General features: G+C 36.5%; 1 pseudogene; it reads left to right on the top strand.

Annotated features, from left to right (window-relative positions):
* Positions 1–11,606: 11,606 nt before the first annotated feature.
* On the top strand, positions 11,607–11,725 carry LOC111730138 (annotated as a pseudogene).
* The last annotated feature ends 772 nt before the right edge of the window (positions 11,726–12,497 follow it).

The raw sequence follows: 12,497 nt of genomic DNA, 5'->3' as shown, positions 1-12,497 counted from the left end.
TCACTCCAAGTTCATTTTTACAGGACAAGATATAAGTAGGAATCAGCAGAGATGGCTTTGTTCCTTCACATGACCAACTGCTCACCCAGCCCTTCAAAAAGCCAACACTTTGTCAGTTCTATTATCATAAAGCTATGATTATGTACTAAGATTTTATCTTCATTTTTAGAAATAGACTAAATATTCCAAGCCTTCGTGGTTTGGGCTATTGCGGTAACATGAAACACAAGCTAAAATGGTAATGCTTTGTTGTACACTCACTTGAATGCCTTTGCTTTTTCAAAAATACTTTGCCATCCATGACAAAGACTGGTTAGATACTCTCACCAAATTCATTTATCTCTCCTTCTGAGTGCACAACTCTATTTTATTTCCCAGCCTTTCTTAAAGTTAGAAGCGGCCGTGTTCTAGCCAATAGAAAGAATGTGACTTCCAGATTTGATTTATAACAAGATTTCATGCCCAATTCACTATTTTTCTTATTTATCTGTGGGCTGAATGGAGAGGTTTCTGAGAACATAGAGGAAAGTAGAGGCAGGATACTGAGTTTGGACCTAGTTGAGCCCATAAATGAACATGTGGAACACTGCCCAAATGTCATGTGCATGAAAAATAACCTATTATTATGTTAAATAATAGAGATTTGGGAAATTTAGGAACTTATTTAATAGCTAGAATAACCTTACCCAATACACACCCCCACTCCTAAACCTAGCTGAGTGATAACCGGAGTAAAGAGTGATCATTTGGACTGCTGTTCAGGAAACATTCACTACTCTCTCTCTTCCACTGTGGGGAGAATCTACTTCCTGCATTACTGATGTGCATTGGCCCAATGTGCTTTACCAATGGCATATTAGCAGATATGTTGTGAGTAAAAGCCTTAAATATGCTGTGTAGTTTGGGCTTGGCTATGGCACTCTGCTGCTGAATTGCCTAAAAGCATGCCCTGAGTAGCCCCTCTTTGGCCCAAACCCCTCAAAAAATATATGCATAGCAAACCTAAACCCAACCCACAGCCTGGAGCGAAGGCCATCTGATCCACAGTTGGAAGCAGAGTCATCCAGCTGAGCACTTCCTAAGTAAGCTGAACCATGCTTAACTGGAAGACATGTGGGCAAGAAAGATGTATGCTTGTTGTAAGCCACTGAGTTTGGGCGGGTGGTGGGTGGCAGGGTTAAAGCACTAGCTGATGACACAGACAAGGCAGACTTAGTGTAGTGTGGTTAGGAGTACAGACTATAAGGCCAAACTCTTTATGTCAAATCTGACTTCCAAATCTGACATAATTTATTAGCTATGTTTCCTTATGCAAGTTATTTAAACCATGTATCCGTTTTCTCATTTATAAAATGGGATCATAGTACCTATCTTGTAGTTAGTATTTATAAAGTGCTTAGGAAAGTACCTGGCATATAGTAGCCACTGCAATAGCGTATATGAGAGAAATAAAATAAACCTCATAAATCCAGAAATGTGTCAGCAAAATACCCTTATAAAGAACATAACTATCTCTATGTCGTTTCCTGCTGCCAGAAGGCACTTGAATTCTCCAGAAACATCTCTGCCCTGTACTCAGGAGTCCGTGGTATGCAGTGTTAAGAGTTCCATCTGTTGAGCTTCCTTCTACTGAGTCAGACAACCTGGATTTGAATTCTTGTTCCACCATCTAAGACCTTGGGTACTCTGCCAGACACCGGGTCTCAATTCCCTCAACAGCAAAACAGGGACTACAACAGTACTTAGCTCTGCAGAATTATCAGAATTAGAGTAAATGCTCAATCAAAAACATTTTAGTACAATAAATATTGCCTTATAAACACTTAATAAATAATCTTAATTTGGGGCGAACTATTTTAGGAACTACAAGGTCACTTTTACTTCTTAAGAAGTGGATTGTAACTTCAAAGTATTGTTTACTTAAATTATCGAAAGATAACTCTCTAATTCTATAGGAGGCAGAGTAGATTTTTTTAAAAGAGTAGCTAAAACCAGCAAAAATAAAACTGCAGCATTTCTCTCCTCTACTACCACAAATCTCCTTAGCTTTTATTTTCATTTTGTTCTGCTATATTGGTATAGTGTAAATCATGAACATCATAAAAGTGATTCCTGTTATTATGTCTCTTAGCTTGTCTTTATTTTTATGTAAATAATGTTGTCTCTACTTTCTATTTACTAACAATATTTCTGGTATTAGTCAAAAAGAGCCCTTGGATCACATTCAATTCAACAGCAATTTAATTTAAAAGGTAAGAGATGTGGATTATGTGCAATACTAAGCCACAATGTGTGTATCTTTTACATAAAAATAACCTTAATTTCCCTGCTTGACTGAGAAAAGAAATAAAGAGAATGATTGCTATAAATCAGGAAAAATTCATAACTTGCTGAAGGTGTAACAGCTGTTGATTTAAGGTTTGCATCTTTGATAACATGATGCTGCTGGGAAGATAACATCTTTCTGACAAAGCAGTGAAAATAAAAATTATAAGGCTTTACTCAACATTTAAATATTTTCTCTGTATTACAGAAAAAAAATTATTTTATTCACTTATACTAAAATGTGTTTGAAGTATCCTGTGTCTCATCAGAAAGCTTTACAATAAAATTTAGTGTTTTCTTATTCCACAGGTATACAGTAAATTTGTCACATCACAAATAAACATAAATTATCTTCAGTTTAGAGAAATGGACTGCTATTCTTATAGACCTGCAGTTTCTACAGTTGGTAATACAAACACAGACCTGAGCATGCATACGCTTGGGATATTATTCATTTCTTTTCTTTTCAGCTGGAAGAAGGTAATTGAAAACTTAGGTGACAAAACAAAGCAAGTACTGCATTGACTGGGGAAAAAAATATCTCCAAAGTGGAATATTAGAAATGTGTAAAAAGAGAATAACTTTGCCAAGCAGTTAAAAACAATGGCAGTATGTTAATTCATCTAAAGGCTGCTGTATTATTGCACATGTTCTTGCACTGTTAACTCACAAACTTTATAAAATTTTATGGTGAGGTTTTGTGTTTTCTATATATCGGTGGAGTGCACATCAGGGAAGTACTGAGAATAACACTATTGATGGCCTTATTCCCTAACTCTTCATCAGAACTCACAGTGCGTCCTTTCTCCTATGAAACGCATTTACATTAGAAAGTCATATTGCTTCTTATTATTAAATGTTTCTGTCTTTTACCTAAAACTATCTTGCAGTGTTATTGTAACCCATTTGTACCCTAGCCCTCTCACCATCTGGAGTCACTTTTTTTTTAATATTCAGTCAAAATGATTTAATTGCCCATACCACATACTTGGTGAAATCCAAACTTCTTTTTGCCCCCTTGAGAATCGGGGTGGAGATGCCTACAGTTCGTCTGGATACCTCTCATTCTTCAGTGTTACTCTGAATTTCGGCTCTTGTTCACCTACCAATGGTTTCTCCTCCTTGAGGTACCCTGCTCTCTGCACCATTTTGTCCCAAATTGCACACTACTCCTAGTTCATTGTCCAAAGCACCATGACCTAAGCTGTGCGTACACCAGAGTACTATTGGATGTTTGAGGAGAACAGAAAACAGCTATAAGGTGAATGTTGAACATCACTCCTCATTCATTTATTCATTCAACAAATATTTATTGAGTACCTACCATGTGCAGATAGGTTCAAGACCATGAACATACAGCAGTTAGCAAAGCATTATTTAAAAAGAAAAAAGAAAAAAAAATCCTGCTTTTATAGAGCTTGCATTCTAGCTATGGGAGAGATAATTAACAAAACAAATAAAATCTACATTCAAGAGTGGTATTACCAAGAAAAATAAAACAGGCAAGGTAGAGGGACTGTTAGGAGGGGTACACTTTTAAGTAGGGCGGTGGAGGAAAAATTTAATGTAACAATGATATTTAGGTAAAGATGCGAAGGAAATAAGGGAGAAAGCCATAGAGATATGTTTTTGGAAAGAGTGCTTCAGGTAGAGAGAATAGCAAACGCAAAGGTTCCGAGGTAGGAGCTTCCCTAGAAAGTTAGAGTTACAGAAAAGAGGATATTGGGGTGAATTTCTTATATTTCTCACTGCCTGGACTCTTCTCTCCACTCCACAGCCCTGTATTAACTATATTTCTTTATTTTCTGTATTCTTGAAGCCCTAGCATCTGGGACCTCATTACTCTCTTGGAAGTGTATTTTTCACATATAAATTAACCAATCAGAGCTCAAACTCAGAACCATCTCCTCTATTCGATTTTTCCACTCCAGAAGGCAATATTCCTCTGCCCTGATCACCCCAGGGCCAGGTACTAGACAACTAGAAACCCTTATAGCCCAGAGCCTGTCAAAATTATCCAAACTATCCAATGCAAAAGTCTGCTTGGCTGCTTATACTGCCTCATCCATATATTCCGTGGAAAACCACAATAAAGGCTTTTGCTCATTTTCTCCCCTTGCTGCTCCTGCCTCCTGACTGACTCTGAAGCTTGCTCATGTGGCCCTACATGGCATGGCATTCCCTCCCTCTTGGGAACTGTAACTATGCTTTCATTGACAATCATCTTCTCACCTGTTGGCCTTACCATACCTGAATAAAAACAAACTCCCAGAAACATTTTAAAATAAAACCCTAACAGGCAGCCCGTCCACAACTCACAAATTCTTTTTATTCCTCAGTAGAGAAATAATGGTAGTTTTCTTTTTAGTAATGGCTCCCATTCAGACTAGGTATCAAGGTCTGCTTTGGCATAACTAATAGCACATTAATTAGCTTTCCTACACAAAATAAAAATCTTCCCATGGCACAAAAATTCTACTTTACTTCTGATTATAGGCTCATAATCCTGTCCATCACTCTATAGCCTCATTCCAACTGTCCACACCATTTTATTCTCTAACATAGTGATGCTTCCTAAGTCAGATGTAATTCATCACCTGATTCGTGAACACTGTGTTCACTAAGGAAGTGACCAAATCCAAGCTAAACATAGCTTGTCCAGATCTTGTGGCCTAAGAAAACTTGTAGTTTTTTTCACAGGTAACCATCTACAGACCATAATAAGTTGGTTTCCCTGGAGACCCTATGTTCTGCATTACAGAGACTCTAAGAAAGCCATCTGCCTATTCTGAGAAGGCAAAGGCGTCCAAGTCAGAAATGGCCTCTTGAGCACCCTTACTTCTGGTGGGGAACTTAACGAGTTGGGTTTCCCAAATTATTGTACAACAGAACTCTCATCGAACCTGATGTTTCTCTAAGAGCGGGGCTTCCTTGGACAAGTAAATTTTATAAATACTGTATCCCACCTCAATGAACTTGGAGATTAACTATGCACATTAGAAACTGATAACTATGTGATTTGAGTAGGGAAAAAAAAAGTAAATAAATGCTAGAGCCGGTAAAAACCTGATCTCAAATAGTTTGGGCATCTCAATGACCAGTCAGTGAAACATGAAATGTTCTGTGTCTTAACGTTTCTCTTTTTAATTTTCATGTTTGTTCCTGGTTGTCAGACTTATATTTTATGTAGTTTTAATTTTTTTCTCAAAAGACAGTTAAAATTCTTAATCAGCTAAAATTCTGCCCCTAATGTGAATTAATCGTGGAGGAACAATAGAGTTCTGACTTCCAAGTGTTGATAAATGTCTAAATTCTAAAAATGACAATACCATTTTTGTTACCCATTTTCCTCTCACAATTTATGTTAATTCTTGGTCTTAAAGTAATCCCACTGTGTTATTTTTCAATTACATGTCTATAGAGTGATGAAAACAGAATTGTGATTCATAGTAACAGTATGTTTGCCTTAGAGTTCTGTGCTACTGGAGGGGAAAGACTACATATCTGTTTAATACATTACCATATTTTCTGGTTTAGAAGCCTTGGCAGTTTGTAAAGAAGAGCCAACTTTTATAAGCATATGTTGGGGATTGGGGAGAATTTTACAGAAGGAGATTAGAGAGAAAACGCATCTCCCTTCCCTGACAAGGTCAATAAGTCTTTTTCGGTGAGGGTGCCCTGAAAGCTTTTACAATCAGCCACTCTGGGGAAAGCTTAGGGCTCTGAGTGGGGAGCTCTGGAATTTGTTAGAATATCACCACACTACAGCTTCATAGGATTTCACCATTTAGTGGCAGCTACTGAAAATTATGGCCAGTTATCCTGAATGAGATGCATTTGGGGTATGCTGTTAACCAATTTACTTCTATATACAGCTTTTATTTGACAGTGCGAATCTTCATATTCTGAATTGGGTATGATATGATTGATAAATTGCAAGACATGTTTTGTAAAACACAGATTATCAGTCATATCAGGATCATGTCTGGGTGCCAAGACGCTCATGTAAGAAAAAAAAAATTCAAAGCAACTGTTACAACAGCTGCTTTCTTTACCATAATAGGATAATGAGGATGATAAGACTATATGGAAGCCCTGTGCTAACAGTAGGGTTAACGGTAATGAGAACACAAAGACCATTATTAATGACCAAAAACTAGATGAGAAATAAGGCAATATTTATTAAACCTTCTAGAGGAAATCGAATTTTATTATTGCCATTTTCAAACTCCTTAGGACCTGAGGCCCCTTTTCTCATTGACACAACACTTTTTCTAACACAATCTTTGATAACTAAAGGTTTTCTAGGAACAAAACTATCAGGTGGTGGCAGACCAGAAAATCTCTTGTTTGCACATCTACAAACTGACAATATTTGTGTCGAGTCCTATATTGCAAAAATATCTTTTTTACAGGTCTCTCAAAGTGAATTAGATTATTGTATTATAATATCTGAGCAGCCTATTCTTTTCTGTAACACCATATTATCATCTCACCTCTCTACTCTTTTAATACTTCTCATTGTCTTTAGGGACCAATTGTTCTTCTAATGCCCATTCAGGAGTTTTCTACCTCCTTCCTTGACTCGTAAATTGCTGCTAAATCTCATCTCTCATTTTTTTTTTTTATTTATGTGTTTATTTCAGGCTATGTGTCAGTGTAAATAGAAAAGCTAATTTTAATTAAAATTTTAAGTAAGCATCCATAAGGCGTAAAGCAAATGATATAGTAAAGTCCAGATATATTACATCTATTGAATTCCCTTCATCCACTTTGACCAAAGGAATGTAATTGAATATGTCTGGCATGATCTGTTCTGTATAATCCCATGCTGTTTATCACCCAAGCTTTCACTATTCTCTTGATGCATATATAATTCTTTTTTTCTTAATATCTATTCTGCTTTTTTACCAAGAATTTAAGATAATAACAGCCAAGAGGACGTTTTCCTTTCTCTCTTTCTTTCTCTCTTTCTTTCTCTCTTTCTTTCTCTCGTTCTTTCTTTCTTTCTTTCTTTCTTTCTTTCTTTCTTTCTTTCTTTCTTTCTTTCTTTCTTTCTTTCTTTCTTTCTTCTTTCTTTTGTTCTTTCTTAAGTATTTTTAACTTGGTTATTATTCGCATTGTTTTTCAAATGCCTTGGTTGCCCCCGTCCCAAGAAATATTTCCCAATGGAAACATAAACGCAGTGGGTAATTTTCTGGCAAGTAAGGGTGCTTTATTTAAACTAAGTGCGCTTAATTGCTATGTTCCATGTGTTCATTTTTAGCCTATTGAGTTCAAATAGCTTATTGATCTTATCATTAATCTTAGGTACCATTCTCATCTTTTCAGCTAATTATTCCTTGATAGAATCATAAGAAAAAGCTGTAGTTTCTGAATCACATGCCAATTCAATCCAAGGTTATGTCTGTCTGTCATCCATTTTAGAGTACTTTTGAATATCTTCTACCAACTCCATGGTATATTCAATTATGCCCGCCTCAGCACATTTAAATGATGATTCTATTTCTCACTTGGGTGTACTCCTTACAACAGTACGTCAAACAATTACCAGTTGGTCTCTGGAAATTCACAAATCAGCAATGAGGTTTATAGTCTATTTTATATGATAAATTATAAATCGTAACTTGAATTTCTACTAATTAGAAGTAATTTCTATGTTATTAATATAACATATTTATTAATATAACTATCAATTCAAATATACTACAGTTAAAATCAGCTGGCCCTATTTTAAAGAGTTTCCACAAAATAAAAAGGTTGTTTCCACACCTTAGTATGTATAGAAGATTAAAGGGAATACGGATGTGAACATCAAGGAATGACATTAATTCCTTTACAAAATCTCAGGTGTGAACAAGGTAAGGTGTGCATGCTAATATAATCATTTTCCTCTGATACTCAAAGAGTCTAGGAAATGTTACTTTCCATATCATAACAAGCCAAATCTAACTCTGGACCCTCACTTGCCACAGTCAGCAATGTCAGTCATTTTAAATGGCTCTTTCCTCTCTTAGGAAAAAGAACCCCAAGCTTACAAAATCCTGAGGAAATAAATGATGAGAGATCTTGGTCACAGGTGAAATGATCACCATGCCCTTCCACATACAAAGGTGGACTGCTCTGCAGGTAGCAGCCATGTCGTCACTGCCCATTTCAGCTTTGGTCCCCCATACGAGAACCCTTATTGCACCCTCCCAGACACTCATACAGATATCATTTAGAAGTTATGACAGCAAGACTCTACTTTCTGGCAAGACTCTTGCCTCTACCACCCAAAGGAGCAGGCAGCCTCTGGTACCTTCATCCCTGAGGAACTCTCCTGCTCCCTACAAGGTCAAGCCTTAATTTCTCCACCCTCTGAAAAACAAAAACAAAAAACAAGCTTGCTTTCTCCGATCCTTTTTTTCATGACACATCAAGAAGTACTGGGCAATCAGCCAGCCAAGTGCCAAACCTCAAGACCACAGAAGAAACTATTCATATTCCCGGTTTTGTTAGGAATACACTAACAGATCTCCCACCTCTAAAGGAGAAATGACATGCTTCTTATAAAGGGAAGAAAAGAAACAACACAGTTGAATTTTCATATATTACTACATAAATGCTTAATAACTTGCCTTTATACAAGAAAAGAAACATAACTACTTTTCAAAACTGAAAAGAAAAGCTTTTGAATGAATTTCAGTGCCCATGTTTAAAGCTGATTTATACTTCATCACATTACCCATTCCTATCTCTCAGCTTTCTGCTGGATTTTCACTAACTCCCAAGACAGTTGAAGACAAATTAACACGGTGCATAAAGCAGTTGGCATCTGGCTTTTAATAAACAACAGATTATTATATGTAATAGCAATAAATATTATTTAAGCAATTCACTTGGTCAGAGGGTGTGATGCTTATAGGGCTAAGTTTGCACATTTGTTCTTTACCTGAACCAATTAACTTCACAGAGAGAAAATTCTTTTTTCAACAAGACTGCATTCCTAACTACAGTCAGCAGAGTAATTCAGCATATCACTAGAAAAGACATCAGAGAACATTTTCTGACAGTCGGTCAATTGCATCATTTTAGTATATGATAGACAGCATACTATTATATTATTATTCACTAGGAAGAGGTATATTTCTCTGAAGAACTTGCAGAATCAGGACTTACTGATGTTACAAATATAAGAAAGTTGGCTTAAGTTCAGTGCAAATTATTGATATCAAAGTAAATCTAAAATTACTTAAACAGTATTAATAAATAGAATGAACATTAGAATTGAATGACAAAATACTGAGCAAGCTAAGGATTTTTAAAAGAGGAGAGCGGAAGATGATTAAAATGTGACTATGTAGTTGCATTAGTGGAGAGATATGACTAATAATCACACCATTAAGATTGTTTATGACCAATTTTAATATTTTAAGGTGGCTTATAGAATACATACACTGCTAAATACTTATTAGTGTGAAGCTGTATCTTATCAGTCAGTTTTGTTGTTACTGAAGTATAGCTTATTGACTGCTGTCTTTGTCTGAGCAGCTTATGATGGCAATCTAGGAGAACCATCAAAGTAATGAAAATCTACAGAGAAACCCACATTTCCTCAAGGACTCAGAACTTACTATTGTATCTGAAAAGTAATCTCTTCCCATAATCCTCCATTAGGAAACCATTTGGCCCCGATACTCTTATATCAAATTCCAAGCAAAAATAATATTTTGGCATTCCCCAAAGTCCAGTTGGTGATATGTAGCAAATTGGTATGGAATATAAGATGATATCGAAAGGTTAATCTGACTAGCTGGCCTCCCCATAGCACCATGCCCATCATCCCCATTTATACTCTAAGATGCTTTCTTGGGTAGACATCACCTGCAAAGATGCCAAGATTTTCAGTGATTTTCCATCATCACAGCTTCAAGTTCGCCAATGGGGCCTTTCTTATTTGCAACCATAGTTATGAATATATATAATTGTAGGGATTTGGTGCAAGGAGGCGGGGATTATAGCATGTGTTCTGCCTGCAATCTTAAAACTGGAAGTCCTGAGTTATTTTGTCCCAATAGAAAAAAAATATTTATTTTAAAGACAGATATGTGTATGAAGCTATAACAAGAAAAACAACTTTTGAGAAAACAACTTTTTCTGAGTTGCTGCCTAGGCATTTTATAGTGTGATAATTCTGCCCACACCCAAAGTCTAGATAATTAGATAAGGACTTGAGTTTAGGACAGCCTCCACAAGTTCAAGCTTTACTTTTCCCAGGACACCTTTTAAAATAACCACTTAGAGTTAAGCCCATGAAAAAATAAGTGACCTCTGCTCATATATGTAATAGGTGCTTGCTACCCTGCTCTCAATTTCTTTTTTTATTAAATTTATTGAGTTGACATTGGATAACAAAATTATATAGGTTTCAAATGTACAATTCAATAATACGTAATATGTATATTGAATTGTGTGTTCACCACCGAAAGTTAAAATGCCTTCCATCATCATATATTCGACCCCCTTTACCTTTATCTACTTCCCCTCTCCTCCCGTTCCCTCCAGTAACCTTCTAAACCGTTGTCTGTGTCTATGAGTCCCTGCTCTCTATTTCTTACTCCCTGGTGATTTGGGATAGAAGACTGCCCTTCCTCTGGCTCAATGGCACTCCTTTACTTCTGGAATTTGTAAAAAATAGTACCTGTGACTCTACTTCCTTTGTGTAGGTGTACTGAACTGAGCCTTCAATCAAAGGACCCTATGGATTTTACTTCCCTAAAGTGAAAACTTGATGTTGAGAGAGCTACCTGCTATCCGTACAGGTAGCTTGTGCCTCCTCATTGAGCAGATCATAATCTGTATATTCTAAATTCAATACACCAACTCCAGCTTCTCAACACAGAAATGATCAAAGTAAAAGAGGAAAGAGAGTAGAAAATAAGATAAAAATCAAGAATGAATGTAGTACATACAAGACATTCTATGCCATCCCATCAACTTGCTGGAAATTGACTCTAAGCTTCACCCAACACAAAAAAAAGGAAACGCGATTAGATACATGAGTCAAAATAGTACTCAGGAGAAGCTGAAGTATCCCAATATCGAGTTAGAAGTAAACATGGTCTGCGTAGAAGACCCTGTGTGATGTGAACAGCATCTTCACTGTCACATGTATAGATAATACTGTTTGAGTTTCAGGGTAGACCAGTGGCCAGGTCATGCTAAAGCTTATTTAAACAAAAACAGTTCTTAATGGGATGCGCCAGTAAGATGGTCTGGCTTAATTGAAAATAGCAACAGTCTACAGCCGTGCTACCCTGAACAAACCCGATCCCATCTCATCTTGGAAGCAAAGCAGAGTCAGGTCTGGTTAGTACTTGGATGGGAGACCATCTAGGAAGACCAGGTGCTATAGGTGTAAAAACTTTTTTAAAAAATAAGGGATCTTAACCTGACAAGGTCCTTGCAATCTGTGAGATCAACCAAGGGTTGCCTTGCCTAAAAAAACAACAACAACGAAAGATTTTAAGACATGTTCCCCTCAAGGGAAGAACCATTCCTTAGGGAGCATTCTGGAAATTTTGAGAGGTTTCTTTTTTGGTTGTCCTTACCATATTTGTGAGGCACTTCAGGCATTTAATGGGAAGGAGCTAAGGATGCCAGACATCCACACTGCATGGGAGCATCCCACCCAATGAAGATTTGTTTCCCACCTCCACACTTTTAGCATGTCTTGCCAGACATTCAGCTACTGAATACATACTTGGACATGTGGTGGCATTTCAAGATGGGAACTACATTTTTGTATTATTTTATCACTGACTCAAACTATGTCATAAGATACAAATTATTTTTATGTTACATTTATAAATAAGACTAGTTCATTTGCTAATTTTTCATTTTTTCCATTTGACAGTTTGTAATTTGCCATGACATTATCACTACCTTGATTAAGGTTCTTTCCTTTTTTTTCTTATCATTTACATGTGGCAGGTTATTATTACTTATCATTCCACTAGTTTTAATTAGAGTCCAACCACTCCTCTGTCCTTTAATTTTCTTTTCTATATAGAGAATAGCTTCTAGCCTTTTTATCTTAAATCTAAGTACTCATCAGAAGTAACGGTAAGCACCTGACTGCTTCATTATGTTTTCTAGTACTGTCATGCCTTAACACTTACATATTAATA

The sequence above is a fragment of the Pteropus vampyrus genome, unplaced genomic scaffold (assembly GCF_000151845.1).
Source record: "Pteropus vampyrus isolate Shadow unplaced genomic scaffold, Pvam_2.0 Scaffold9, whole genome shotgun sequence".
Classification (NCBI taxonomy): Eukaryota; Metazoa; Chordata; class Mammalia; order Chiroptera; family Pteropodidae; genus Pteropus; species Pteropus vampyrus.
Note: the sequence above shows the minus strand (reverse complement) of the source record. Positions and strands in the feature narration are given on the sequence as shown.